The sequence below is a fragment of the Stomoxys calcitrans genome, chromosome 3 (genome assembly GCF_963082655.1).
Source record: "Stomoxys calcitrans chromosome 3, idStoCalc2.1, whole genome shotgun sequence".
Taxonomy (NCBI): Eukaryota; Metazoa; Arthropoda; class Insecta; order Diptera; family Muscidae; genus Stomoxys; species Stomoxys calcitrans.
The window spans coordinates 89266146-89282494 of record NC_081554.1 but is presented as its reverse complement, the minus strand read 5'-3'; the positions used below and the strand labels follow the sequence as shown (position 1 = coordinate 89282494).

The 16349-nt window shown below is 39.6% G+C and overlaps 1 protein-coding gene across 2 annotated transcripts in view; it reads left to right on the top strand.

Moving 5' to 3' along the window:
- The first annotated feature begins 10545 nt into the window (after window positions 1-10545).
- The window catches only part of LOC106085942 (polypeptide N-acetylgalactosaminyltransferase 2), a 401345-nt gene continuing 395541 nt past the window's right edge, over window positions 10546-16349 (top strand). The window contains exon 1 of one of the 2 annotated variants that reach the window (XM_013250428.2): window positions 10546-10947. The gene's annotated coding sequence lies outside the window, so the exon portion shown is untranslated. Of the gene's footprint in view, window positions 10948-14469; window positions 14982-16349 lie in introns of those variants that run through there. The other variant, XM_013250427.2, reaches the window with a different exon arrangement.

The window sequence follows — 16349 nt, the reverse complement described above, 5'->3', positions numbered from 1 at the left end:
TCACTGCACCAATCTTGCCAAAATATTTTACAACGCTTTCCTCGACAACTACCACAATATCTACAATGTTTGGCCGAAATCGGTTCAGATTTAGATATAGCTTCCATATATATGTTCATTAGAATTTAACAAGTAAAATTTCGGCCGGGCCGAACTTTGGATACCCACCACCTCGGATATATATGTGAACCACCTTTCCTCAAAATCCGGTGCAAAATTCATACCTTATACCCCATAGCAGCTATGTTCCGATTTGGACCAGATACTAATAAGTAAAAGTTATTGTTCAATGGTATATAACAAAATATTGGTCTTTTTAGTAGTTATATCTAAAAATAAACCGATCTGTCGAAAAGCATAACATAAGTCAGTGTGTCAAATTTCGGTGCAATCGGATTAAAAATGCGCCTTTTATGGGGCCAAGACTTTAAATTGAGAGATCGGTTTATATGGCAGCTATATGCAAATCTTGATCGATCTAGACCAAATTGCAGAAATATGTGGAGGGGCTTAACTTAACTCGTTGTCCCAAATTTCAACATCGGACAATAAATGCGCTTTTTATGGTCCCAAAACCTAAAACCGAGAGATCGGTCTATATGGCAGCTATATCCAAATCTGAACCGATCTGGGCCATATTGACGGACGATGTTGAAGGGCCTAACATAACTCACTGTCCCAATTTCAGAAAAATCGGATAATTAATGTAGCTTTTATGGGTCTATGACTCTAAATCGGAGGATCGGTCTATATGGGGGCTATATCTTGATATAGTCCGATATAGCCCATCTTCGAACTTAACCTGCTTATGGACAAAAAAAAGAACCTGTGCAAAATTTCAGCTCAATATCTCTATTTTTGAAGACTGTAGCGTGATTTCAACAGACAGACGGACAGACGGACGGACATGTCAAGATCGTCTTAGATTTTTACGCTGATCAAGAATATATATACTTTATACAGTCGGAAATGGATATTTCGATGTGTTGCAAACGGAATGACAAAATGAATACACCCCCATTCGTCGGTGGTGGGTATAAAAATATTGCAATAATGTGGTTATTTGTCTCGAAATTTAGCACCAAGGATTTTCTTATTATTCTTAATATTACTAGTGAATTTCATAGAAACCAGTCAAGATTAAGATATATTTCCCTTATATGTATATCACGCGATTTTCACTTCTAGAGCCACTGCAAGCGCATTTATTGACTAATGTTAGCAAAATGTTATTGAGTAATGTTATCGCTTTACTCGATGCCTACCACATCTAAAAAGTTTAGTTCGATTCAGATTTAGATGTAGCTCTCATATATTGTATATGTTCGTCAGATTTCGGATATTTTAAAATAATGTTGTCATTTGTCAACCTTTTTTATTACAGTTTAAACTTTCACTGAGATCCATCAAAATTGTTTTTGATGTACCTGTAGGGTATGTGTAGGGTATTATAAAGTTGGCACTGCCGATTTTTGCCTTTCCTTACTGGTTTATCCATCAAACTACTGAGGCGAAAACAATCCATCAAACTACTGAGACGAAAACAAGTATGCTGCTGTAGAGCAGGTGACCCATCATCGGATTCATGTCCCATTTCCAGGCTACGGCCCGTTTACATGCTCCCAATATGCCCCCAGTGGCGTGCCCGGACCACTTTCTTACTTATCTTTATGTCATGGAACCCACAATTTATCTCCCTGTTGCTTAGCATATGGTTTATCCAGTCTCTAAGAACCCGGTCCAACCGGTACTGGTCTAAGAGTGCGATCAGTGTGTCGATCCTGACATTTTTAAAAGCACTCTTGATGCCAATGCATACCGCTAACGTGCACAACCTTGACATGTAAGGTTAGGTTAAGTTTAAGTGGCAGTCTGCCATCAGACTCACTTAGACGTTTTCGTCCATTGTGATACCACAGGAACAGAAGAAGGACGATGCCATCTAGTTCCTACCGTTGAAACATCCAGATCTGATATGATTTCGATATGACCAGTTCTAGATCTTTAGAGTACACACTAAAGCCCACCTGGTCATTTAGTTTGGAACCACCCGTATAGAAATCTATGTAACTTCTGTTACCAGGGATAACAGTAGTTCCAATCGGTTTGCCGACGAACCTGACTTACAATGGTGGATATTTATCTGTAGAAACTGGACCATAGTCGGTATTCAGAACTTGCACCACTGTTGTGTTAGCCTCGTCCTCTGATTCCACCATCATCATCATCCTCACAAGATTCGTTAGAACTTGTCATGATGAGCTTCCGTACGCATACGGGGGCAGATGAGAAAGCTGTGGAACCACTCTTTCTCAGGATACTGGGCACTTGCAGTGTGGACGATTTCTCCTTAGATGCTTCACTAACTGCTGCTGACGTAGAACTTTTTGAGTTCTTCAGGCAAGTGTTCAGCAACAACTGCTGAGTTGTCTCCTGATTCCTCAACCCCACCGCTTCTATAGACCTTTAGTTTCAACTTGTTGAATACGTAGGATACAACCCCTTCAGACTTGTTGAAGCCTGCGAGACAGCCGGAGTTTAGTACGAACACTGCATGTCTCCGGTCACCATCAACCTCATCCAATCTACCAGTCTTCCAGTCGGTGGTTGAAAGGTTGGGACTACATTCCTTTAGTCTTCCAAGTATCGATTCAGGATCTGAGGGAATCCTTGGTATCCAAGCATGCGCCAATGGTCGAGAAGAAATATCTTCCTTCTTGACTGAATCTGGTGCTGCACCTGGCCAGATTTCACCAAGCTTTGTTAGCGCACAACGACACATTTCAATTGAGGCATTTAGTCTGTATCGGCGCCGATACCAGCCTGCATCGTTACAAACTGGAGGAGACCCAGGAAATTCCGCAACGACATCAGTCTGATGACAGTTCATTGATTATCCCACTCCAACTATTCCTAGATATGCAGCCCAGTTCTTCTCCCTTGTCGACAACTGCCATCACCAAACTGTCCCTAGCGACATTAGCAAAAGATTTTTGGACCCATCTTACTGTTGTTCGCCCTAGTTCTTTTAGGCATGGGATGCCCCCAGGTGACCGCAGCATTTTGGCTGAGTGCGGTGCTGTTTCCGAATCTAGACGTGAAGTCTTTGGAATAACCTGTGTAGCGAATTACCGAGCCCAATTTAGGGAGTCTCTCTCCCTAATAGCGAGAGTCTTAGGATCATTTGCACCAAGCCTCTCAATAAACCTGAGAGCGATGATTCTTCTATTATTCCAACCTCTGAAAGGCATGCTACTTTTATCTGAGATACTAGCCTTGAACATGGTATCCACAATTAGTTAGAAAGTACGCAAAATTTATTGGTCTATAGGCATGCCCTCCTATGACGCTGAAAGTCTGGGTTCGAATCCTGGCGAGACCATCAGAAAAAATTTTCAGCAGTGGTTTTCCCCTCCTAATGCTGGCAACAGTTGTGAGGTACTATGCCATGTAAAACTTCTCTCCAAAGAGGTGTCGCAATGTGCCACGCCGTTCGGACTCGGCTATAAAAAGGAGGTCACTTATCATTGAGCTTAAACTTGAATCGGACTGCACTCATTGATATGTGATAAGTTTGCCCCTGTTCCTTAGTGGAATGTACATATGCATTTGCATAGGGATTTGTGTCACCCTTGACGGGCTTGGGCATGGATATTTGTGAAAAGAGACGAGGAAGTGCTTGGAATGTTTGAGCGAAAGATTCTTCGTAAAATTTATGGATCAGCTTGCATTTATGAAGAGTATCGGCATCGTATGACACACGAGCGAAGTTAAACGTATCAAAATACAACGTTTGCGTTGGCTGGGTCATGTTGACACAACGAGGAAAGAAGAATCCAGCAAAAAAGTCTTTTGAAGACATGGTGGCATCTGCACTACTTTGGCCTCCGTTGTCATAGTTAAACGTATCAAAATACAACGGTTGCGTTGACTAGGCCATGTTGTCAGAATGAATGGAGAAGCTCCAACGAAGAAGTCTTTTAAAGGCGATGACGGTGGTACACGTAAACCGGGACGACCGAAAGTCCTATGGAATGATCAAGTGGTGAAAGACATCGCGAAACTTGATGTAAGAGATTTTAGAAGAAGCGAAGAAGATCGAGGCGCTTGGAACGCCATTCTAAGTTCGGCTAATGGGACAAATGTTGTGTCATAGCCAATTAAAGTAAGTAAAGTTGACGGGCCTAAGGAATAGAGACCACCTTTGACTTCTGCTTGGCTTTCGGAGTAATTGCATATTCTACGCACGCTGTGACTATAGCGGTCAGATGGAGCACAGGTGTGCCGTCGTATACGCACCAGATTGACCCTATGGAGTTCTTCATCGGCAAGGGCTGCCGCCTCAATGTAAAACACAGTGCTACAACAACCAGAGCGGGACACACACGTACACTTGTGGGGATAGCCACCACAACAAATTTTTCTGACGTTCTCGCCAGGATTCGAACCCAGGCGTTCATCGTCATAGGCATCCTCTGAGTAGTCTTCGGGATTTACCTTATTTTGAAAGCTTATAGGATAAGGCGAAATGTAGCGATGGTGCAGGAGGTAATGCTCCATGGAGATCCTTCAAACCTGGACTTTATCGATTAGGTTTTTCGTCCAGATTTCTCCATAAGTTAGCGGACAATATCTTTTTATTCGTTCATTTATGTATTCAATTGTATCCATATGGAATATTTGCTTCCTCACTCAATGTCCTCGAATATCCGTTGTTCACATCCGCATTCATTGTATGTGTCTTCGCTGCTTCTCTTGTTAAAATGCAGACATTAAAATGGGAAGTTTTGAAGCCATTTCAATGGCAAACCAACATTTCATGTACACGAATGGCTGTAATGGAATATCCATTTACATTAAATTTCATTGTGGCCCATTCCACCGTAATAAAGCCTCCCAAGCCCTGGTGGACCATGACTAGCTGTGTAATGCAGACTGCTTTGGAGATTTTTTCTCGTATATTTCGCAATAATTGAGTTGCTAAATGATTTATGATGATAAGTCACGTCTTGCTCCCCGCTCTAGCACTTGCACCATGGCACTCACATTTTGTTAACTATGTGGCGTTTGGAGTCTGGTGCGACTCCATACTCATCTATGTCTAAACACATTAGGTCGCAACAATGCCCTGCTTACCGATGACCAACATACATAGAGCGTTCCTCATCTCAGCTGGGCACTGGTGCGACCAACCGATCATCTGGCCGTTGGCCACAGTGCAACAAACCATCACTGGGATGTGAGATGCTTGCTTGTCTGCTCTGTGATAAACAGTTTTGTTATGTAAACATTTGAAGTGGCAGTCGTCCTAACATTTCTTCCTCAGGCTTTTGGCCTTCGCAGGGGATGGGAGGGGCCTGGAGACTGCTCAACTTGCAGTGGCCGATGTTAAATTGTACAAAAACTGGGACAAATTCATCGCTTAACATACATTTTGGAAATAAGACAAGAAGCCATATTTTTGGCCAAATATTGTTTTGCTCTTGTCATTGCAGCATTGTTGCTAAGACGCAGAGAGTGATTTAATGTTGGGAGTGTAATGTAAATTTAATTATTTCGAGTTTTCAGGGGTTACCTTTGTTGATTGTTGCCAACTTATTTTTTTTTCTTCGCTGAAAGACTGCTAATTAATGACCACCAGTTGTTAATGGTCCATTAGAGTGGCGTCTGGCATAACTCATATGCCATATTTCACATTACTCGTCTGGTCCAAGTGGTTTTTTACCTTCGCTACAGGCATACAACATTAATGTACGGGCATATACTTGAAAACAGTTAGTTAATCGTTTACGATATTAAACGGATCACTGATTTGGACTATTGAAGTTAATTTTTATGTTTAACTATAGCACAATTAACACAGATTTGCATTAGACTCATTTCAATGGAGTTTTCATTCAACAATTTGTTCCTAATACAAAAAGTTGATTGGCATTTTCCATAAGACAGTGTTTCAATGAGTTTTTTTTTTTTTTTTTTTAATAAAAAGACTTTTCTGACGACCAAAGAATTTTTTGTAAAAACATAGTTTTATTGATATTCTCTCAATGAAATCTTCTCTTAAGACGGGTTTTCAATAAATTTTTCTTATAGGCTAAATGCCAATGTAAATTTCTCAAAACGAAATATTGTCAATGTTATTTTTTCAAAAGACAGAATTTCACTAAAGAAAAAATTTAATTTATCTTAAGACAGAGTTTTCTTGAATTATTTTTTAAAGACATTTTAATAAAATGTTATCTTAAGACAAAATCTCAAAAAAATTAAAACGTAAAAATTTAACAACTTTTCCCTATAGACAGATTAAAACAAGTAAGAGCGTGCAAAGTTCAGCCGGGCCGGATCTTATATACCCTCCAACATGGATCGCATTTGTCCATTTTTATATGGGAGCTGTATCAGGCTATAGACCGATTCAGACCATAATAAATACATATGTTGATGATCATGAGAGGATCCGTACAAAATTTCAGCCAAATCGGATAGGAATTCCGCCCTCTAGAAGCTCAAGAAGTCAAGTCCCCAGATCTGTTTATATGACAGCTATATCAGGTTATGAACCGATTTGAATCATACTTGGCACAGTCGTTGGATATCATAACAAAATACTCCGTGCAAAAATTCATTCAAATCGAATTAGAATTGCGCCCTCTAGAGGCTCAAGAAGTCAAGACCCAAGATCGGTTTATATGACAGCTATATCAGGTTATGAACCGATTTGAACCATACTTGGCACAGTTATTGTATATTATAACAAAACACGTCGTGCAAAATTTCATTCTAATAGGATAAGAATAGCACACTCTATAGGCTCAAGAAGTCATGATTTAAGATCGGTTTATATGGCAGCTATATCAAAACATGGACCGATATGGCCCATTTACAATCCCAATTGACCTACACTAATAAGAAGTATTTGTGCAAAATTTCAAGCGGCTTTACTCCTTCGAAAGGTAGCGTGCTTTCGACGGACGGACGGACGCACGGACGTGGCTAGATCGACTTAAAATGTCATGACGATCAAGAATATATATACTTTATGGGGTCTTAGATGAATATTTCGAGGAGTTACAAACAGAATGACGAAATTACAATAGTATATCCCCATCCTATGGTGGAGGGTATAAAAATGGGCTAAGAAACCCACCGCCACGGATCAGGCAAACTTTTAAATTATAACCTACTAGCTAAACTAGCTAATAGAATGTTATACCCACCACAATAGGATGGGGCGTTCTGAGTCTCTACGTCTGTCAAAATCAGCCGCTTCAAATTTTGTACAGATAGTTAATATTTAAGTGGGTTGTTGGGGATTGCAAATGGGCCATATCGGTTCAGATTTAGATATAACTCAGATATAAACCATGCGGCAATTTTTGTCCTATTTGGAAATTTTACACATAGTGTTCTATTATGACTTCCAACAACTGTGCCAAGTAAGGTCCAAATTATGTCCTTCAACAAAATTTGTTTTGTATAAATTTTTGGCATGGTGGTGGGTTCCCAAGATTCGGCCCAGCCGAACTTAGCACGCTTTTATTATACCCACTACCGAAGGATGGGGATGTATTCATTTTGTCTATCCGTTTGCAACACATCGAAATATCCATTTCCGACCCTATAAAGTATTAGCGTAAAAATCTAAGACGATCCAGCCATGTCCGTCCGTCTGTCTGTTGAAATCACGCTACAGTCTTTAAAAATAGAGATATTGAGCTGAAAATTTGCACATATTCTTTTTTTTGTCTATAAGCGGGTTAAGTTCGAAGATGGGCGATGGGCCCGGCCGAACTTAACGCCTTTTTACTTGTTAAGATCCCGATTACCAAGATCAATTATATAGCTTTTTATTCTTTCCAGACAAGCCTACACAATAGGTGAGTGCAGTTTGGCTTTTATTGAGATTTGAGAACAAACCAACAATCATAATTTTGTATATAAGAAGAAGAACAAGTAAAAAGGCATTAAGTTCGGACGGGCCGAACTCTGGATAACTCCAATACTATATCCATAGTAATATCTAAATAGGGGCTGGTCTCGATCATATTTTATTCAGTTCCCGAAAACTCATATACAAGTAACAGTTTCAGCGAAATCAGGCAAGAAATCAGCCTTTTATGGGATTGTGACCCAAAATTAGAAGATCGGTCTATATGATATACTAGCCGAACCGGGCCCGCTCCGTTGCGCCCTCTTTAACTCTCTAATATCTTTTTGGGGTGGGGAAACTTCGCCCTGAATGCGGATATCGAATTCGTGCCATTGTAGGCTATAATGCTGAATGCGTTCGAATCCTGGCGAGAACATCGGACAAAGCGGTGTTTATCCTCTCTAAAATTGACGATGTTTGCGAGGTACAACGCCATGCATGGCCATTTAAAAAAATTTCCCCAAAGAGGTGTCGCACTGTGGGATGCCGTTCGGACTCGGCTATAAAAAAAGGTCCCTTATTATTGATAATGGTGATATGGTGATTATGTTCTTCTTTAGGGTAAAGTTCTCATTAGGGTAGGGATGGCACCTCAGACATTTCGACTCAAATATGGATATCAAATTCGTGCTGCACTTCCAAATTCATTTAATTTGAGCCCCATATTGCCATGGCTGGTAAATATGAACCGTTTGGAGGGTGTTTTTGGGCTGGGGCGGCCACCGGCACTTTGCACTGAAAATAGATATCAAATTCGTTCTTTATTCCCAACGAAAATGAAGCTCAGTTAAGGGGGTGCTTTAGGGCGTACCCCAAAACACTTGGCTCCAAAATTGGGTATCAAATTCGTTTTCCACTCTCAAATACTTTTCATTTGAGCCCCATACTGTCATAATGTGTCTAATAACCCATTTGACTATTGGCTTGGATCCAAATTTTAATACCATATTCGTTTTTTGGTCTCCAATACCTTTCATTTGATACCCTTATGTCCCCATCGGACCACTTTTGGATATGGGTGCCGTTTTTGGGGTAAGGCGGAGGGTAATATACCCATTTCGGGGTATTTGGGGGTGAGCGACAACCCATTACTTGGACCTAATGTTTTATGCCATATTTGTAATCTACTGCCTAGTACTTTTCATTTGAGTCCCTTATTGACATGAACTTGGAATATATCTGTTTGGAGAAGTTTTGGGGTTGGGCGAGGGCCCGCTGGGTACTTGGAGCCAAATTTTAATACCATTTTCGATTCTGGTCTCCAATACCTTTCATTTGATACCCTTATTGTGCTCATTAGACCACTTTTGATTTTGGGTTGTGTTTTTGGCATAAGGTTCCATCCCCTCCCGTTATCAATAGGTTATAAAGCCTATTCATACTTCCTGATCATATTCGTAATCTACTTCCGAAAACCTTTCATTTGAGTCCCATATTGTCATGATCGTAAAATAAACCTATTTTAAGGGGTTTGGGGGTTGGGGCGGCCCCCAGGTACTTGGGCCCAACTTTTATTATGAAATTCGTAGTCTACTCTTGAAAACTTTTCATTTGAATCCCATATTGTCCCGATCGATCCACTTTTATTTTTGGGTAGTACTTTTGGGGTAAGGGGGAGGGTCCGCCGCCCTCCCAATATCAAAAAAATATATAGCCTATGCTTCCTTGCAGACCAATCTAAACAATCTATGAAAATTTCAAGGTAATCGGTTCAGCCGTTTTTGAGTCTATACGGAACAAACGAACAAACACAAATCGAATTTTGTATATAAGATATATTCCGATCTTAACCATATTTATGTCGGATGTCGCGAGGCTTTAAACTCTTAAAGCAAATTTCAGCGAATAAATTTCAGCGAAATCGGTAATAAATAAAGTTATTATTGGCTTCAGACCCTTTATCGGCTGATTGGTCTATGTGCCAATTAAATCTAAATATAATCCTATCTGAACCATATTTGGGTCAAATGTCGGGAGGCCTAAAACTACTCGCCGTTTTAAATTTCAGCGAAATCGGATACAAAATTAAACTTTTATGGGCTTCAGACCCTTCATCGGCAGATTGGTCTATATAGCAGCTATATCCAAATATGGTGCGATTTGGCCCGTTCAATATCTTAACCAGCGTGCATAAAAAAAGACGTATCTGTGCAAAATTTCAGCTCAATATCTCATTTTGGAGGTTGTAGAGTGATTACTACGATCCGAAATACATATACTTTGTAGGGTCGGAAATTGATATCTCGATGTATTGCAAACGGAATGACTAAATGAATATACCGCCTATCCTAAGGTGGTGGGTATAAAAATATTCCCAAACAACAGGTGATGTGGCAAGTGTTGTATATGAGGCAAAATTCCAATATGCAGAGGTCGGATACTTGTATAATTTGTCCACAGTATAAACTGAGCTCAGCGTAATACAGCCATGCGCTCTGAACGAGAGAGAACGAACTCTTATACAAGTGTAAATATTCTCCCATTGTGTGGCATTTGACATTTTTAACGTCATGTAATAAGGGTGGAATGACAGCAAAAGGGGTGACAAAGCCAAAAACACAGACAGAAAGTAGCAGGAGTAGAATAGATGAGGAAATGAAATTACAGTCTAAAATTCGAAGGTGCTTTAGCTACACACACGGAAATGTCATAAGACACATTAAAATTCCAAATTTTTATAAATTCTTCGGACGGTAGTGAATTCGATGTGAAAATGGCCATGTGAAAATGTTGTATAGTAAGCAGGCAATTACTTATTTGCAATAGAATAAAAGCAATAACAACCTAACGAAGTGAAATAGCCTTGCAATAAAAAGTGTTCCTTCAAGCAAAACAACAATCATCTGTTTCCCATTTACAAAAAACTGTGTGTTTTTTTGAGTCTGGTTTTTGTATTAATCGAATCGTGTGAATATTCTCCAGTCTACAGTTAATCACAAAGTAAAAACCAAAAAACAAAAGTGTCAAGATGCCTATTCCAGTGATGATAATCGCCATAAAAGTGCCCGTGTAAAATGGTAAATCGAAATTGAATTTGGAAAAACCGTAGGATTTGTTTGCAAAGCTGAGAAAATCAATAAGATTTTGTTTAATTTCTGCATGCTTACACATTAACAATTCGATAACATATGTAGCTTTGGCAGCTGTCATCTGTCTGTCTGGCAGATTTTGTTGGTATGTGCCAATGGAGTTTGTTTATAGTCGCCCAGCTTTTCATTAGTGCAGGCAGTCATCCGGCTTTTTCGATTTTCGCGATAGTTGAAGGATACAAAAAAAAACAAAACAAGTCCCCCGCAAGGAACTCAACTGGAGGGTGCAGACATAGGTGTGTAAAGCGAGAACCACTCATAATTGTTTTTGTCTGGCTTAAACGTCACATTTTGCTCTCTTTCTCCCTCTCGCAAAGCCAATATGACAGTTGTATTTAAAATGGTGGTGAAATGTTTGCAACCACCCTAAAGAAAAAAGCAGCAGTTACCGTTCTAAGAAATAGTTGTTGTTGTTGTTAATGGTTTGTTTTTGTTGTGAGCATGACATTTTGGCATTAGAAGAGAATTTTCGTAAATGTGTTAGAAAACAGAATGACAATGATTTTTTTTTAATTGTATAAAGAGAAATATGGCGCCAAGTAGGTAAAGGATATGACCGACGAAGAACCAATGTGGCAAAAGTGAAAATATTGCGGTTGGTCATGATGTCGCTCCAAATTATCTGATTCAAAATATTTGGCATGAGTGCAACGCGTACCCCTGACGTACGTATGTACAACATACGTACGTTTTTATCATAGACAATGTGCCAAGAGTGAAACTGAAATGCCTAAATGTTCAGTTTATAGCTATAGTTATGAATGAAACTCTACGCAGATTGGTGTGCGGAAAAAATAAGTTCGGATTCAATGTGGCTATCCGAAAGTTTCTTTATTTTAGTTAGTCAGTCAGTTATACTGCCATAATGTGGCTAATTTAGGTTTAGTTTTGGAGGATGTTTACAATCCGAACTCACCGCCTAGAATCTGACATTTTAGTTCATTCTACTACCACATCTTCTATTTTCTACCGTTAAACCTGCCTGATCACTTTAAAAAGTCTAAGAACTTGCGAATATTCACATCTACCAAATCACATAAATCCAAATATCAGCTAAAATATATATATGGGAGCTACATATAAATCTAAGCACTTCGTTAGAGGCCTTGGGTTTTTCCTACTGTGGTATCACAATGGACTTAAAATTGTCTAAGTGAGTTTGTAAAGGACTGCCACTCTCACCTAACCCAACCTAGACATAAATCTGGACCGATTTTGATGAAATTTTGCACACATATTGGGACGCCAAACAAAGCACCTCGGCATTTTTGGTAAATATCAGACCAAAATTGTGGCTTCTACAGCATTAAAAGAGCATATCGGATGAAAGATGTATGTAGGAGCTATATATAAATCTGATCCGATTCAGATGAAATGTTGCATACACAATAGGACGTCAAAAAAGGTCTTGATACCAATTTTGGTAAAAATCGGACTAAAATTGGAGCATCTACAGTCATAATACGTCTAATTAGATGGGCTAAATGACCTAAATTACAAATAAATTAGGGATTTTGTAAGTAGCACGCAATTCCTGAAATAGATTTTCTTTTTCGATGTTACTTTTTAGTATTTAGAGAGCACAACAAGCAGATTACTGGCTTCGGTGTATGTCCATAGTTGCATGGGGCGGATTAATAACTGCACCCTCTGCTATCACTTGCCGCACCAATTTTGCATAAGTCAGCTCGTAGTACTATGTGTCCTTTTATGATACCGAAAGATATAGACCTCCTTCTTACTTCCTTTCAGTAATAACCTCGTCTTCTCATGCTGAGGATCTCTCCATATGATTTTCGTCGTCACACCGAACGTTTCGAGGTTCCACAGTATTACATGCGCGTTCGTCGCTCACGCCCTTTTCTGGTCATACTCCCCTCATGTCCTACATATGCTATCACTTGCCGCACTGATTTTGCATAAGCGACCTCGTAGTCCTATGCGTCCCTTTATGATACCGAAAGCTATACTGATTTCCTTCTTACATCCTTTCAGTAATAGCCTCGCCCTCCCATGATCCGGATCACCCCATAGGATTTTCGCCGTCCTGACCTCCCTCTTACTTCCTTCCAGTACAAGCCTCGTCTTCTCATGATTCGGATCTCTCCATATGAAGTTCGTCGTCATATCGACCGTTTCACTGATCCGCAATATTACATGCGAGTTCGTCGCCCACGCCCTTATCTTGGACTGCGTCGACTCGAGAGGCTTCGGGTTAACCCAGTTTGTTGGCGGGAGTCTCCTGGCCTCTGGCACTCTGCTACAACCCGGCATCCAAACGATGCGGGTCGTGTCAACCTCAGAGAAGGCGTTTATTTCCTCCTAACACTCCAAGATTGTTCACGACTTTACCGTCCTGTTTGTTATTGCACTGATGGCCAGTTTACTGTCCGTAAAGTTGTTTAGTGAACGTAGAGTGTGAACACTGTTCACACTCGACGTCTTCGCATTAACAGCACACCACTTCACGCCTTTCGTGATCGCCCGGTGTAGTGAAAAAAGAATCAATCAGAGATTGAAACTTGAGATGGATGGTCGGATGCCCGTTAGTTAATACGAATACCTACCGTCCAGCACACACTTGCCTTACTTTTATAAGTTATTTGTTTGCTTTGTTCTTTGAATATAAATCATTGAATATTATCTCGAGCTGGAATATGTTCGAAAGAAAAGATTTTAAAGATCAAAATAAAAGAGCGCAAACAGATACCTAGCTTATTTTTTCTAAAGGTTTGGTTCTTTGGGTCGCTTTCATTGCTAAAATCCTACACATAATGAAAAGTCTTGAATTTTGAGCCAACTTTTTTTTCTGTGTAAAAATACACCAACAATCTGCTTGACATGCAATATTTACCGCTGTCTATGAGGTTAGCCTTGAACATTGACAGGTTTATGCGAAAATGTTTGCTTGAACAGTATTTTTCTTGCGGTATATGAATTGATTAACACTCTCCACCCTCAGATCATTACTTCGCCAAATAACAACAACTGTCGATACAATAACGCTATGCAACGCTGTCGCAGCAGTATATACTGGTTATATATTTAACGGTATATTGCTCGCAGAAGAGCGCTACTGCCTTACAACACATTTGAAGCACGTGCATAGTATGATGGCCAAGACTGACTGAGTCCCAGCACAAAAAAGTAAACAAAACAGACAGTGGGAAATAATTTCATTGAAATCGAATGCTGTTTAACGGCTTTCGAGTGTTTACAACGCCCATTCATACAGCGACCATATTTTGCACCACCTGCCCCGCAAGACCGATAACATTTGTTTGAAACGAACAAAACACAACATGTACGAAGCGTTGCGGCTCAATAGACATGAGCAAAGGCAGCTTCAAATCTCTTATACACACCGATAGCCAGGCATTTCATTGCTGTGTGGCTCACTGCCGTTAATGAGAGTGGGGCCGCAGTTGGTTTGCAGCGCAGCCGAAGAAGAAAGCATCCAACCGTTAGATACTCTTGTTGTGTGTGCGTTACGAAGTGCTGGGTTTGCTGTTGCTGCCGTTGTTAGATACGTTTGTGGGGCCTAAACAAAAGCGTCATCGCTAACCGAAAGGCCAACGCTGCCGTAGCTGCAGATAAAACATATGTAAACTTTTGAATTTTGGCTATTTGTTCGGTGGTATTGCTGGTGAACGCTACTATCATTTATTCCGTTTGTTGTTTGCGGCCGTGGAATGAACGCTGGTTGCTTGTAAGTTGTCGGTTGGTTGACTTCAGCAGCGAAACTCAACGTCTTCAATTAAATGCGGCGCGCGGGAATTTAATGTCAATCGATTTTAAATTAAAAAAAATAATAATTTCTCGCTTTGTAGCCGGCTACGGCAACAGAACACGCGGAGTGATGATAAATTAAAGTGAAATTAAGCTAATCGATTTAATAGATAATTTTTTTCGCTTAACAAAAGCAGCAAAATTAATTCACCATATAGCACAGCAGCTTTTAAGTATGTGTTTCAGTTTGTTAATTGAAAAAATTAATTATGTATAAAATTTTATTTTCGTTTATATTTTATGCCCAATTAAAGATAGTGTGATAAAGAGCAGTGTTTGATAGCCGAAAAGAATAAAGGAAATTTAAATTGTCTGTTTACCCTTTATGTGTTTCGAAATTTATCTTATCTTATCAAAGGCCATGCAACACGGGCGAGAGCGAAACTAGTTTGAATTAAATAAGAAAATATATTTCTGTTATGTTACAATTTGTGATGTGCACCCTACGACATTAACTCGTTTCTAATTGTGATTTGATTCTTGTGAAAGCGTAACGAAGTTCGTCTTCGTTTTGCCACAACCGCCGAGACAAGGTGCTTGACCAGCGGCGAGTAATCTGTTTTGAAATTAAAATCAAAAAAAGAAAAACAAACAAGCCAATTGTTTAAACAATCAATAAAAAAGGAAAAAAATAACCCAAAACAATCGAAATACATCTGCATAATTTTGGGTGTACTTGACAAAAAAAAAAAAAAACGAAAACAACACTTGTAGAAGTAGAATGAAAAGTAAATTATACGAGGGGGATTGTTGTGGCTTCATTTCGTTATACGAGTACATAAGTAAACAACTTCCAAAGTATTTTTGTATAAAATATTGAACCAGCAGTGATTTGAAAGTGCCGAATCTGTGGTATCTGTGAGTCAACACAATTTGATAAAAAAATATCTTTAAAAATTGATTGAAACAACTTATATATATATATTGCTTAAAAACATTCAATTACTATTAATTGGAAAATTAAACGTTGTGTACTTGATGACGGCGAAAAATTTAATTGATGCGTGGAAAACACGTGCCTATGAATATAACCAACAATGACAGATATGAATATAAACATTTCTGCTTTAATTTTAGAAAATATTTTTAACCAGCTAATACATCAGAGGCCACCGTAGCGCAGAGGTTAGCATGCCCGTCTATGACGCTGAACGCCTGGGTTCGAATTCTGGCGAGACCATCAGAAAAAATTTTCAGCGTTGGTTTTCCCCTCCTAATGCTGGCAACATTTGTGAGCAACTATGCCATGTAAAACTTCTCTCCAAAGAAATGTCGCTATAAAAGTTAGCTATAAAAGGGAGGCCTCTTACCATTGAGCTTAAACTTGAATCGGTCTGCACTCATTGATATGTGAGAAGTTTGCCCCTGTTCCTTAATGGAATGTTTATGGGCAAAATTTGCATTTGCAATACATCAGACTCAGATGGTGCGGATTTTAGCCCCCCACCTGGCACTATGGCATAAGTTGAAGCTGGCAACTGACTTTTTGTTTACTCTAATTGATTTAAAGCGTATACCCTCCACCATGGACCACATTCGTC